Raw genomic sequence first — 15,659 nt, 5'->3', positions numbered from 1 at the left:
TTCTGTACAGTGCAGGTTTTCCTTTTAAAACTGTATCACCTTTCAAATACATGTTTCTTTATGGATCTTTTGCATCATTTCAAATGATAAGTGCTTTAATATTAATTTAATGGAATTCAAAGCACTGGGGGAATATTTCTTAACACAATCTAAAGTAGACTTAAAAAATAACCTGGAGATCAATTCATTCATCTTTTCATGCAAACCTGTAGAATCTGGTCCTGCTTAATATGATTTTACACACATGATTTGTTTTTAAAAAGTCAAGTCCATAGAGAAAAAAATGGATGTTAGTGGTTGTCTCTCTATAACTAATTCCCTTTATTGGTTTCTGATTCCCTATGATCCTCATTGCAGCGTATTCTAATCACTGTATTTGTAAGCCTCGGGGAGGTGGTGGTGTAGTAGTGTTGTCACTGGACTAATAATCCAATGACCCAGAGTAATGCTTTGGGGATCTGGGTTCAAATACCACCAGGGCAGATGGTGCAATTTGAAGTCACTAAAAAAAATTCTAATGATAACCATGAAACCCCTATTGATTGGTGTAAAAACCCATCTGGTTCACTAATGTCATTTAGGGAAGGAAATCTGGTCTCCAGACCCACAACAAGCCATTCAATTCTCAAGGGCAATTAGGAATGAACAATAAATGTTGGCCCAATCCCATGAACAAATAAAAAAAAATCACCACTGGAGGATTGGGGTATGAAAAGGTCTAATTTACTTTATTTGTTGCAAAAGTGCTGATGTGTGAATATCTGTGGCAACTTATTTTGTGCAAACATTGTGATGGAGTTCTGTACCACTTTGTCTTGCAGAAGAGCCAACAGATCACTGCACAAAAACAGACAGTCCTTTGATCAGACTATCTTTTTCTGTACGAATGTTATGCTCATCAGTTGGTGCTGGAGAACAGAACATTTCGTAGCTTCATTATCAAACACTCCCATATTACTTATCGCATGGCTAGATCCTGAGGAAAACCATTCACTGTGCTACAACAATGGGTTGATTCTCCTCTACTTGGTGAGGTCTCTGCAGGATAAGGCTTCTGTCCACCACTGTGATGGTGCTGTAATCCTGGCCCAATTACTATGCAAGCCTGCCCCTGTACCACCAAAGAGATGGCTGGAGATTTAAAGGGGATGAAAGAATGAAGCTCAGGCCCAAAAGGTTTTTAGAGGCAGAGAGGCTACAAATAGGCCCTCGTCCTCTTGGCTGTGACTTTGGAGGTTTCCACTACTCACACAGGGACAATTACCACTTTCTCCTTCTAGTCATTGAGATTGTCAGAGACAGCACTGGTAAGCAGGAAAATTGGGCAGCTAGCTGGGCCCTATCTCCCTATTAACATTTACATCTGGCAGACAGAGAGGTGGGTGCTTGGTAGCTTGAGGGAAATTGAGTTTGGGACAGGAGCATAGAGCAGAACTTGCTGACCAATTTTGTCCTTTGTTTCCACCACTGTCCTGCCAAATATGCCTCCAACCCAAACCCTCAGTGAAATCTACTGCACCAATTTTCCATTTCCATGTTAGCCATATTGGGCCTCGCTGGATGAGATGATTAAATCATGTTATGGGCCCATTCTTTTTAAGAACTGATTCAAGGTTACCTAAATGTATCTAAAGTATGCATTGTAGAGGCTTTCATACCATCAATCCAAGTTCTTGAAGTGAAAGGGGTTTGGACTGATCTAACACCTGTTCCTCCTCCTGTCATTTTCAAAAGTCAAATGTAGCCAAACATATTTTTGCATACTTTGGACAATGCAGTTATTTTTTCAGACATCTGGAAATCTATCAAAATAATATAAAACACTCACCCAGGGGGACACATATTTGCAATCTGGGGCCTGCTACATTCCATATCTTCTATTTTCGCATTAACTGACTAGGTAGAAAATTAGAAAATGTTTTTAACAGATATGATATATGAAACACAGCTTCTGTATCTATCATAATTATTAACTATGTTTTTACATTTCTAAATATCAAAGCTTTTGTTGTCTGGTGTCCAGCTGATTTATCCCAGGTACATTCTTTTCAATTATTCAGCAGGTAAAGGAATAATCAGAGCTAATTCCAGCAAGTCTCTCCTATGTTGTTCTAGGATAAGGTTCTCTTGTGCTTTTTAAAGGTTTTTCCACAGGATCTTCTGGAGCAGCCTCCACCCAGAAAGGCTGATTCTACAGAAACTTCAAAAGACGTTTCATAGGTCACATAAGTCTTTCCTCCCAAACTAATAAACCCTGGAATTTAATGTTAGTGCAATTAGTGAGATGCATGCTTTGGCTAAACTCATCAACTGACAATTCATCTGTGTTTCATAATATCTTGAGGAAAACCACCATTCAATGGTGGGTTTGAGGAATTTGATGCGGGAAAAGACATATTTCTTTTATAATGATGTGTTACTAGTTAACTATGATAAATTCACAGGATTAAATGGGGAGAAGTTGGAACAGAGAATAGAAGCAGAAAGTGAGTACTGAACAAGTCACACCTGGCATTTGTCAATCGAATGAAGTTTCACCACAGAAGTCTTCTTTTCTTAAGTTTGTTTTCCTTTCAGAGTCCTTACATTACGTTTACTACTTTGTATCTACAGTATAGTGCAGTTACTAAAATATCAAAATTAAGTTAGAAAACAAAAAATGCAAGACACAATGATCCACAAGAGTTCACTCATTTCCATCCAATAGCCAAATGATATATTCAAGAACAGTTGCCAAGTCCAAAGATGTATTCTGACCATAAAGTCAATTAAATCTGGTACACTCAATATTGAGCCTTAACATGATTTGCATTACTTATAAATTGACTTTTACTGTATAAAATAATGAAATATCATACCTCAAATGAACAATGCAATTTCTGACTTGTTGGAGGATAATCCTCAATTCGTTATTAAGTGCAGTTTAGTTTGATTGAGGTGATATAATAATCCTATTGTGATGTCAGGCAGACATAAACTACAACTGGTGGTAGGAGTGATGTTTAAAAATGTATTTGTAAGTTTTTGTTTATATCAAGTGCAAAAGTCTTTAAACAAATGCTATCTTTATGAAATGTTTATTATTAAGGAAAGAAGAGAACCAAAATGAGCATTTCACAATGTCATCAGATACAGCGGGCACAATAACACATTATAACATGACTTGTGTTATTGGGTTGTATTTGTAACTATAATTAGAAATGGTTTGCTAACAAATTTTGCTGAAATAATATCCTTTGAACTGTATGATCTCTTTGAAAATAGTTGCAACTATGGAAATTATTGCCTTCCTTTAAATGTTCCTGTCAAACATAAATTAGTCATTGCAGAACACATTTAAAATCATTATTAATTAATGTGATCACATCTTAGAAATACATAAGAGGTTACGGCACAGGAACAGATCATTTGTCCCAAGACCATGTCAGTGTTTTCCCTACACTTAAGGGAGTAATCCTAATCACATTTACCCACACTGTTCCCATATTTCTTTGTCTCTGTTTCCATTATTCGCCTGACCAATCAGATTTTGAATGTTGGAAGCTTCTGCCTCAACTACAAATCATAGAATTGAATTGCAAAGACGCTAACTCTCAGGGTAAAGAAGTTTCTCTTGCTTGCTGTTTTAAATCTCTTGCATTTAATCTTGTATCTATTGCCCCTTATTCTATATGATTCAACTAACTACTAATAAGTCTGCTTCTGCCTATTCTAACCATCCTTTCACACTTTAAAACATTGATACTTTGTTATCCTGTAAGCTACATGTTTGCAACAGAAAATACGCAATTTTCAAACTTTACTTTGTATTCTGCATATCAGGCAACAGCCTAGTGAATTTCTGTTATTTTTCTCTTTAATGTTTCAATATCTTTCCTATAGTATGAAGCCCAATAGAAAGCATGATACTCTAACTGAGGTCTTATTAATGTTTTCTACAGACTCATCAATATATCTCAACTTTTATATTGTAAATCTTGTGAAAATACCTAGAATTTAATTAGCTTTCATTAGAGGCTTCCTAACCTGAGGTGCTGTCTATAAAGCTCTGTGAATTTGTATCTCCAATTCCATCTGCTCTTCCACCAACATAGGGCCTATTTTTGAGTATAATTATTACCCTTATTTAATTAGGGTTCATTCTTGAATGGTCCAATCCTCTCTTTAACTAAGCTTTTACTTTGTAAATGCTGATAAAATCCGTAACTAATTACTTTTACATTACTGGAATACTGTTTGGTATGAAAAAATATTAATATGAAGAAATATATGAAAAATGGAGGACTTGATCTTCAATCGCCCATGAGAGTGAGGCCAGGTGTGGGCATGCTTTGAAAATAGTCCTCTCAGGTGGCATGTCAGTGTCCCAATCACGATTTTCAAAGCGAGGGTGAGGGGAGCCATTTTCCTCCAATTAACGACCTATTAAGCTGTTTGAGCTTGGGCTGGGGAGACCGAGTGGGCAATTTTCAAATTGTATATCAGCTAAGCTGAACAGCCTGGTGCACATTAGTGCACTGCTTCTAGATGCAATGTGGGGAGCCCTTAAGTCGTGTTTCTGCTGAACAAAATTCTTTGGAAAAAAGGCCCATTCCTGAACAGTGGCTCTACTCCCTTTTCGTTGACCATTTGGCCACTTGTTGGTGTTGTGATGCTGCTGGGCCTCTGATTTACTGCCTCCTCGATTCTTTAAGGCAGCAGCAAGCCCGGTCATGGCTGCTGTCTGCCTTTGAGGATTGTGCTCCAAAGTCAGTTCCTGCCTCCTGGTACTCATAATTTTATACACCCCAATTAAATCTCCCCTCAGCCTCCTCTGTTCCAGAGAAAACAACGCCAGAATCTTTCCTCCTCATTATTATGAGGGGTCACTAACTGAGTACCGAGCTTGCTGCTAGCCCAACTAGGGTATTTGCACGTAAAGGTAGTTTCACATCAGTGATGCAAACACAGCACAGGATCGGGACCCAGTAGTGACCCAGGTGCCGGGCTCTCAATCCTGGATTGAAAATCAAGCTCTATGTCTTTTTTGTTAGAGAAAGAATAAATTATAGGGCAATATCTGCACTATATTTAAAATTGTGAAAGAATAGGATAAGATATATAGATGGAGACTGTTTTCACTAGTTGAGGGCTCAAGAACAAAGTGGGTAGAAATGGCTACAAGAGTAAATGTAAGAGATTCAGAATAGAGAGCAAGTGAAACACATCTGCATAGTGTTTTGAGTTTGTGGAATCCAGAGTTTGTTATTGAGGCAGAAACTGTCAGCGCTCAATATTAGATCTAATAGTGGATAAAGTAAAATGGGTTGAGGTGATATAAGAACAGGGATAGTCAAACTGGTTAGAGCTATTTATTCGCTGGAGGTAAATTGACCAGTTGAGCATAAATACTTGTTTTTATGTTGTAGCCTATGCATCTCTGTTTATCTGCTAATCTTTACTCAGATCTGTTTGAGCCCCCTAGCTTCCCTTTTCACCTTCTCACAACACCATCTATATTGGTAGTCCTACTTTTAGCATATGCCTCCTTTTTAAGCTAGTTCAGTTTCAGTCATAACAATACACCATAAGTGGTAAAGTTATTGCGAAATTAAAGGAACAGAGAGACCTTGGAGTGCACGTACACAGATCCCTAAAGGTAGCAGAACAGGTTGATAAGGTAGTTAAGAAGTATTCTGAATACTTTCCTTTATTAGCCAAGGCATAGAATATAAGAGCACAGAGGATATGGTAAAACAGTTGTTTGGGCAAAGCTAGAGTACTGAGTAAAGTTTTATTGCTGCATTACAGGAAGGTGGTGCTTGCATGAGGTAGGGTACAGAGAAAATTTGCATGGTTGTTACCAGAAATGGAGAATCTTAGTGAGGAGGAAAGATTCTGGGGTTGTTTTCTCTGGAACAGAGGAGGCTGAGGGGAGATTTAATTGGGTTGTATAAAATTATGAGGGACCTCAATAGAATGGATAGGTAGAACCTATTTCCCTTAGCAGAGAGGTCAATAACCAGGAGCATAAATTTCAAGTAATTGGCAGAAAGATTAGACGGGAGTTGCAGAGACATTTTTCACCCAGATGGTGGTAAGGATCAGTAACTCCCTGCCTGAAAGAGTGTTAGAGGCAGAAAACCACATCACATTTAAAAACCGTTTGGATCTTGAATTGCTGTAACCTATAGAGCTATGGACCAAGAGCTTGAAAGTGAGATTAGGCTGGATAACCTTTACCATTTTTTGGTGGCATAGACATGATGGGCTGAATGGCCTCCTCTGTGCTGTAAATTTTCTATGTTTACATTTATTCATGGAACACTTTACTTTGATGTTTCCCTTTTTCACATTACAAGAATATATCAATTCTAAATTATGAATTTCATATTTGAATATTTCACAGTGCTGATTATTGACCTGCTTACTGAGTTTTCTAATCAATTAATTTGGATCTGATCTCTTTTTTATCTTACTCAACTTTGCAATTTTCCAATCCTGCACTAGTAGAGTCATAGGATGGATACAGCACAGAAGGAGGCCATTCAGCCCACTGTGTCAATGCTGGCACTCTACAAAAGCAATTCACCTAGTCCGCCACCCCACCTTTTCTCCGTAGCACTGCAAACCTTTCCCTTTCAGGTAATGATCCAACTCCCTTTTGAAAGCCATGGGGAGAATTTTCCCCATGTCAGGCAGGCCGAGTGTGCCCAGGCGCGGGTGGGCATGGACCCGATCGCCACCTGCCATCAGGTCTGCGCCACCATTTAACGCGGGCACGCCAATTAAAGCCTGCCCAGCATCCTTCACGACTCCTGTGCATAGCAGGAGTGGGCGGGCAGCGGCGGCAGGCATGCTCGGCCCGCCGGGTCCAATAGCGACCCAGCAGCCTGTACAAAGGAAGGCCTGGCAGCCTTGGAGAGGCTGCTTGCAATGGCTGGGCAAAGGGCTCTGCAGAGGGGCAATGGAGGTGATGCAAGTCTGGAGGGTAGGCCATCAGGGCAGGCCAGGCCGGAGGGTAGGCCAGCGGGGCTGTGTGCCCCTCATTTTTCAGATGAGTGCCTAGCTGCCCTCCTGGAGGAGGTGGCAGCACGGCAGGAGGTCTTTCATCTGAGGGACAGGAGGTTGGGCACCCCCCCACCTGGCCTAATGTGCATTGGAGGAGGTGGCCGAGAGTGTCAGCTCCCATGATGTGGTATGACGCATATGGCTCCAGTGCCGCAAAAGGTTCAATGATCTCCTGCACTCAGGAAGGGCGAATACCATGTTGCCTCAAGTCACTTAATGCAGCCGTCACCCTTTCTCCCAAACCCGCCCCACCCACCCAGCCCCCACCCCACCCCCCACCCCCCCACACCCCGCCAACTCTGAGTACAGTAACGTCATTGAATCTTTCACAGCATGGATCCCTCGCTGGGTGTGACAGCAGGGATTGCCCATGCCCAACCTGAGAGGGTTGAGCTAGGATGTGTTCTGCATCCACAGCATGTGTGACACTGACATCCAGAGTATAGAATGGGGATAAAAGTCAAGAATCTGCACCTAGGCAGAGTGCTGGAACTGTGAAGCATGTCGAAGTCAGGGTGCTAACATGCTGGGAGGGGAGCTTCCAGTTGGCTGAGCACCTATACATCTTCTGGTGTTTGTGTTCCACGTGCTTGTGCCTCCTTGCTTAGCAAAGTGGCACCTGTGGTACCACATGTGAAGAAGGCAGCATCTGGGCAATGATGGGGAAGGGGGAGGGTCAGCCCTGGCTTGTTTGGGTGAGTGTGCAGCAGCTGCAGGGTGACAAAGACCTGGAGTCCTGTAATGTCCCTCTCTGGCTGGGTTGGCAGTGATGCGATGGGAATTCAGGTGCAGGCTGGACTAATCAATGCTCCTCTCTCCTTTTCAGAAAATGTCTGTGCACAATGTGTCAGAATTAATGCAGACTGGTGGAGGGCAGGCCCAGTTAGCCATTCTTACGCCTTTCGTGCAGTAGGCCATGGACCTGGAGAGGCGCCCTTCCCCATGGCTGGGGTGCCATGGGAAGGTATATTTGGTGAGCAGTCAGGTCACCATGTGTGTCCTAAAAGCTATGGCACTACTGAATGCTCCATGATTGAACTAAGCAACATGAGTTGACCATTGATTATTGAAGGATGAGCGCATAATGATCTGGGGTAGCAGCATGCAAGTTGACATTGTCTCACTGTAACTAATCAAATGTCCTTTTTCTTCCTTTCAGAGCAGGGCGGGGAGGAGGAGACAGAGGGCCCACCTCTCACTCCTGAAGCCCCTGAACAAATGCACTCTCCAGCATCACACCATCTCAGCCAGGCAGCCACCAGTGCAGATACTAGCACCTCGGTGGGAATTAGATCTTCGGCTAGTATCCCGGGGCACAGCAGTGAGGGCACTTCTCACTCACTTGAGGCGCAGGCAGAGACAGAGAGTGCCCAGGGTGCTGGCAGTCGGAGGACTGCTGAGGACAGTTACCTGATTGGTCGGTGGCTGATGATGTGCCTCTGTGTCCATGAGGCAGCAAACACTGGAAGTGCAGCAGGGTATGCGGGACGATCTGGCGGAGATTCATGAGGCAATGCATGGCATGGCGCCTGTGCTGGAGGAGTCCACACAGAGCATCACTGATGCACTGAGCGCCATGCTTCCTCCATGGAGAGAATGGTGACTCTCATGGAGAGGCTCCTCCAGGAGAACAATCAGGGCTTCTGGGGATGTGTTCGGACCAGCAGCATTGGCCACAGCTGGTCAGTACCAGTGTGGGAGATGGCCTGGGCACCAAATATCCCAGCTCGGCGCCCATCCATCCATGGTGAGCAGGGAGGTCTGAAGCGACCTCACGTCGGTGCAGCAGCTGCCTGTCGTCTCTGGGGGCTCCTCTCAGGGCACTCTGGATGAGGGCAGCAGCTCCACTGCCCCTCTGCCAATGATCATGGCATCCGATGATGCTGTGGCAACTGGGGAAAAGCCAACTGTGGAACTGGCCACTCCCTCCCAGGCGGGGCCAGCACAGGCTCCGTGGGCCAGAGGATGTCCGCAAAGATCACCGAGGCCAACAGGACAGCAGAGCCAGCAGGCTGTCTCAGATGCCAGTGCCAGCGAGGGGACAGCACCTAGACGTAGCATCCATATTTAAGGCATCTTAGGCGCACCACGGGTTTCTCACTGATGCTTTTATATTGGCCCATAGTACTTATTCGAAGACTCAGTGTGATGTCCAACAACGTTTTTGTATTGTTTTATGAATTTACTTTTGTTTGCTCAATAAATTTTGACATGTTGCCATGCCTCAGGGTGATTCCTTACTTCTGCATGTGTATGGGAAGCCATGATGTTATGAGTGAGTTGTTTGACATTGAGCTTTATTGACAAGGGCCTTAGCTAATGTTATTATCCAGGCTGATTTAGCACTCAGGTATCAAGTATGGAACCTGCAGCCCTGGCGTGTGTTGAAGGGCCATCTGTGGTGGGCTAGCTGAAGGTTCTTTGGATTAAAGCCTCCTGGATGTTCCTGCCTCCCTGGAATAGTCCCGGGTCAGCGTCTACCCCCTCAGCATTTCCCTGTGCATGCTCATCCTCGGACTCACTGCTGGACTCATCATGTGCATACAGAGCAACTACATCCACATCTTCCTCGTCCACTGCCTCGCCCCCTTTCCAACATCAGATTGTGGAGAGCGCAGCATGCAACCACTATCAGTGACACACAATCTGAGGGTATTGGAGTGCCCAGCCCCTGAGTGGTCCAGGCATCGGAAGCGCATCTTGAGAAGACCAATGGTTCTTTCCATCACAGCCCTTGTGGAGGCGTGGCTCCTATTATACCGCTGCTCAGCCTCTGTTCTTGGATGGCAGAGAGGCGTCATGAGCCACCTTCTGAGGGGATAACCCTTGTCACCCAGCAGCCATCCATCCAGCTGAAGCACTGAAGAGCCCCGGCACCTGGGAGTGTCTGAGGATGTAGGCGTCGTGGGAGCTACCTGGGTACCTTGCACAGACTTGCAGAATCTGCATCCTGTGATCACACAATATCTGCACGTTCATGGAGTGGAAGCCTTTCCTGTTGACGAAGGCACCGGGCTCACTTGCTGGGGCCTTGATGGCCACAGTCGATTGCACTCTGGATGCGGGGGGAGCCAGCAATCGTTGCAAAGCCTCTGGCTTACTCTGTCTGACTGGCATCGTCCCAGCGGTACTGGATGAAAGTCAATGCACGCCTGAATAGAGCGTCTGTCACCTTTTTGACACGTGTGGACAGCTGATTGGGAGACTCCGCAGAGATCACCCACCGACCCCTGGAAAGAGCCGGAGGCATAGAAGTTGAGGGCAGTTGTGACCATTAGAGCCACTGGCATGGGATGTCCACCCACACAGTTTGTGGAGATCTCAGGACTGATCATCTGACAGATGGAGGTGACTGCCTCCCTTGAGATACAGAGCCTCCTTTGGCACTGGATCTCAGACACATTGAAGTAGCTGCTTCGCCACCTGTAAATCCTGGCAGCAGGATATTGGAGTCTTCATGGCCCCTTGCGCCTTGGACTTCCTGTTGGCCCTGCACCCCTTGTGCCTGCACCTCTCCGCCCAAAGGTGGCTTTCCTGCAGGCAGAATGTGGACTCCTGGCTTCCTCCCCCTTCCGGCCCTCCCTTCCTCCTCAGAGGAGGTGCGTCCTGTGGAGATCATAGCTCCCATTCCCAGGCTAAGGGAAGGCTTCCTGAAAGCTGCAGGCCCCAGAAATGTTTTCTATTGTAGAGTCCTGACCAAGGCTTTTACTCCTGTCCGAGCAGCTGGAATGAGTTTTGAAGACTTCCTGTTCACTCAGGCAAGTAAAAGTTACTTTCACACTTAAATCCCTCAAACATCACATCCGTGACCCCGCTCACCCCTCTTATCCTGCCAGTGGATGAGCTTTATACAAATGTCTCCTACCCGCCTGCCCGTGGCGCCTGTGTGACGTCCTGAAGATTGCACAGGCTGTGAAAAATCAAGACCAATTTATGCCTCAAGGGCCTTAACTGGCCCGTTAATTGATGGCAGGCATGCATCCAAACTTATAGCACCCGCTTTCCCAAATATCGCGATGGTGCGCAGTGACGTTGGGACGTTCGCCTGATGTCACTGTGCTTCATTTTACATGCGGGCTGCAGGGACCGCTCCCGCATGGCAACGGGAAAATTCGGACCCGTCCCCATGATTCAGTCTGCCTCCACCACACTCTCAGGCAATGCATTCCAGATCCTAACCGCTTGCTGCAGAAAAAAGGTTTTCCTCATTTTACCATTGCTTCTTTTGACAATTACCTTAAAAATGTGCCTTTTAGTTCTTGTTCCTTCCACCAATGACAATAATTCCTCCCCATCTACCCTGTCCAGTCCCCTCACCATTTTGAGCACCTCTATCAAATCTCCTCTCTTCTCCAAGGAGAACAGTCCCAGCTTCTCATCCCTGTTACAATCCCTGTAGAGGCCAAAAATTTTAAAAAGACATGGATTTCCCAGTGACCTACTCAAAGGATCACATGACAAGATTTCACATTTTAAGATTTTTACTATAACAAACTAAAATCATCATTGAATCAACTAAATATTACTTAGTAGTCAACTAACACAGTAAACTACAAAAAAGTATTCCCAAGTAACTCTTTAACACAACCAAAAACCCCATGCCATGTTTATACATTTCATCGCATTCTCTGGAGAGATATAGTCTTGTGACTAAAGTCCAAAGCTCCTCCCAGGTTTAACAGGATCTCTTCTCCCTGCTTCACCAAGTGAATCTTCCAGTGAAACAAAATCCCTTTCACTTAGCCCTTTGAGTTTAATCGAATGGACATCCTGTCTGAGGTACTCTCTGCTGATTCCATGGTCTTCAACTTCCCACAACCCTTGTTTCCTCGAACTGGAGTTCTGTCTTCATCAGCACTCCACTTGGTGAATAACCTAAAAGCAGCCCTTTTCTTCTGTCATGCATAGCGACACTGGCTGAGGGTCTTCTTGTTCCAAATATCTCAGTCTGACTGCCTTTGAGAGTCTCTGTGTCTGGACAGCAGTAAGGCTGCTTCCTCCTTTGTGTCCAGGTGTGAAATCTTCACCTTATTTTCAATAGGTTTTGACCTGGTCCCCTCTCCCCATGGCAATCAGGTCACATTGTCTTGTCTCCAGGCGGACTCAGTAGGAGGTCCAACGCCCTCTGCAAAAACTCCATTTTACCTTTAATTACATGAGACAGTTTAAAACATAACTGTCTTATAAAGTCCAGCATTAGTAACAATTCTCTTGAATCTTTTCTGTATTCTCTTCAAATCCTTCCTGAAGTGTGGTGCCCAGAACTAGACACAATACTCCAGTTGTGGCTGAACCAGTGTTTTATGCAGGTTTATTATAACTTCCTTGCTTTTGTACTCTATGCCCCTATTTATAAAGCCCAGCATCCTGGATGCTTTATTAACCATGCTCTCAACTTGTCCTGCCACCTTCAAAGATTGTGTACATGTATCCCCAAGTCCCTCTGCTCCTGTACTACCTTAAGCATTGTACCCTTTACTTTGTATTGTCTTTCCATGTTCTTCCTACCAAAATGAATTACTTCACACTTCTCTGCGTTAAATTTCATCTGCCACTTGTCCACCCATTCCACCAATCTGTCTCTGTCCTTTTGAAGTTGAACACTACCCTCCTCACACTTAAAAATACTCCCAAGTTTTTTGGTGCTCACTAATTTTGAAATTGTACCCTGGACACTAAAGTCTAGGTCATTAACATATATATCAGGAAGTGCAGGAGTCCTACCAACCATCCCTGGGAAACTTCATTATAAACCTTCCTCCAGTCTGGAAAACAGCTGTTCACCACTACTCTATGTTTTTTGTCACTCAGCCAATTTCATAGAATAGAATCATAGAATTATGAAAGCACAGAAGGCCATTTAGCCCATCATGACTGTGCTGGCACTCCTAAGGTGCAATTCACATATCACTCCCTCGCCCTCTCCCCAAATTCCTGCACATTCGTCCTTTTCAGATATTTAGAAAATGTAGAAAAATTAACAGCACAGAAGGAGGCCACTCTGCCAATCATGGCTGTGCTAGCCAAAAAGACAGCTGCCCAGCCTAATCCCATTCTCCAGCACTTGATCTGTAGCCCTGGAAGTTACAGGATGTCATGTACATATTCAGACACCTTTTTAAATGAATTGAGGGTTTTTGCCTCTACTACCCTTTCAGGCAGGGGGTTCCAGACCCCTATCACCCTCTGGGTGAAAAACATTCTCCTCATCTCCCCTCTAATCTTTCTACCAATCACTTTAAATCTATGCCCCCTAATCACTGACCTCTGTGTTAAGGAAAAAAGGTCCTTCCCATCTACTCTATCCAGGCCCCTCACAACCATGTACATCTCAATCAAATCTCCCCTCAGCATCCTCTGTTCCAAGGAGAACTACACCAACTTATCCAATCTTTCCTCATAGTTGCAATTTTCCAAACCTTGCAACATCCTCAAAAATTGCCTCTATAACCTAATGCAATTACATCCTTTCTGTAATGAAGTGACCAGAACTGCATGCAGTACTCAAATTGTGGCCGAATTAATATTTTATATAGTCCTAGCATAACCTCCCTATTCTTATACTCTCTACCTTGGCTAAAAAGGGAAAGTATTCTATATAAAAGCAAAATACCGCAGTTGCTGAAAATCTGAAATAAAAACAGAAAATTCTGGAAAAGCTAAGCAGGTCTGAAGGCATCTGTGGATTGAAAAACAATTAATGTTTTGAGTCTGTATGATCCTTCTTCAGAGCTGTAGAGAAGTAGAAATGTGATTAAATTTATACTGTTGGGGTGGGGGGTTGGTGGCGGTGGAGCAGGTGAAACTAGACAGATGGTCAGCGATAGGTGGGGGCTAAGGAAAAAAGTGCTTACCCTTGTTCTGCTATTAACACATTCTGCTTTCATACCTTTATGCACTATCAGCACCTCCTTTAGCCCTTACCACTACCATTAACACTCCCTTTGTCTTTTTGTCCATGAAAACGCAAGCCCACCAACTTCTACAGCTACCTCGAATACAAATCCTCACACCCTGCTTCCTGTAAGGACTCCATCCCATTCTCTCAGTTCTTTCACCTCTGTCGCATCTGTTCCGATGAAGCCACTTTCCAGTGGCTTCTGACATGTCTTCTTTCTTCCTTAACCGAGGTTTCCTACCAACGGTGGTTGACAGGGCCCTCAACCGTGTCCGACCCATCTCCCATGCCTCTGCCCTCATACCTTCCTCTCCCTCCTAGAACCATGATAGGGTCCCCCTTGTCCTCACTTTTCACCCCACCAGCCTCCGCATTCAAAGGATCATCCTCCGCCATTTCCACCAACTCCAGCATGATGCCACCACTAAACGCATCTGTAACCTGTATTAGAGTGTAAGAACAATTGGGAAATACCAAGTGTAACATATTTCAGTTCAATGGAAGAACCAGCACAGAATTGAAAATTTTACACCCTTGTTCAAAAAAGGGTGCGAAGAAGATAAGCTCAGCAACAAAAGGCCAGTCAGTTTAACCTTAGTGGTGGGGAAGCTTCAAAGAATGATGATTCGGGACTAAATTTTGGGCAAATATGGATTAATTAAGGAAATCCAGCATAAATTTGTAGGGCAAATTGTGTTTAACTAACTTGCTTGAGCTTTTTGATGAGGTAACAGGGAGAGTTGATGAGGGTGATGCCGTTGATGTGATGTGCATGGACTTCCAAAGGCATTTGATAAATGCCACACATCAGTCTTGCGAGCAACGTTAGAGCTCATGGAATAAAAGGGACAGTAGCAACATTGATATCTGGTGCCGGAGAACTGGAGGACTGCAAATGTTAAGATAAAAGCAAAATACCGTGGATGCTGGAAATCTGAAAAAAACAAAAATTGCTGGAAAAACTCAGCAGGTCTGACAACAGAGAGAAAGACAGAGTTAATGGTTCAAGTCTGTATGACTTCTTCAGAAATAAAGAGAAGTAAAAATGTGGTGAAATATATACTGTTTAAAGGGGGGTGGGACAGGTGAAGCTGGATAGAAGGCCAGCGATTGGTGGAGGCAAAGGAGAGATTGCAAAAGATGTTATAAACAAAAGGTCAAAGGGGTGTTGATGGTGGTGATATTGGCTAAAGGAGGTACTAATGGTGACATTAAGAGTAGAAAGCAGGATGAGCCAGTGACAGATGGCCCTAGTGGAGGTGTGTTGGGGGGAGGGGACAGTGTGGGAGCAAATTAGGCTAAAAGATGGGGATAAAACAATGAATGGAAATAACTTTAAAAAAATAATAGAAATAGGTGGGAAAAATGTAAGCATAAAAATTTTAACATAACTGAAAAAAGGGGATCAAAAGGAGGTGTACATGGAGGAGAGAGTTCATGATCTGAAGCTGTTGAACTCAATGTTAAGTCCGGAAGGCTGTAAAGTGCCTAATTGGAAAATGAGGCGCTGTTCCTCCAGTTTGTGTTGAGCTTCGCTGGTACATTGCAGCAGGCCAAGGACAGACATGTGGGCATGAGAGGAGGATGGTGTGTTGAAATGGCAAGCAACAGGAAGGTCTAGGTTATGCTTGCGGACAGACCGAAGGTGTTCTGCAAAGCGGTCACCCAGTCTGCCTTTGGTCTCTCCGATGTAGAGGAGACCGCATTGGGA

Source organism: Carcharodon carcharias, chromosome 20 (genome assembly GCF_017639515.1).
Source record: "Carcharodon carcharias isolate sCarCar2 chromosome 20, sCarCar2.pri, whole genome shotgun sequence".
NCBI lineage: Eukaryota > Metazoa > Chordata > Chondrichthyes > Lamniformes > Lamnidae > Carcharodon > Carcharodon carcharias.
Note: the sequence above shows the minus strand (reverse complement) of the source record.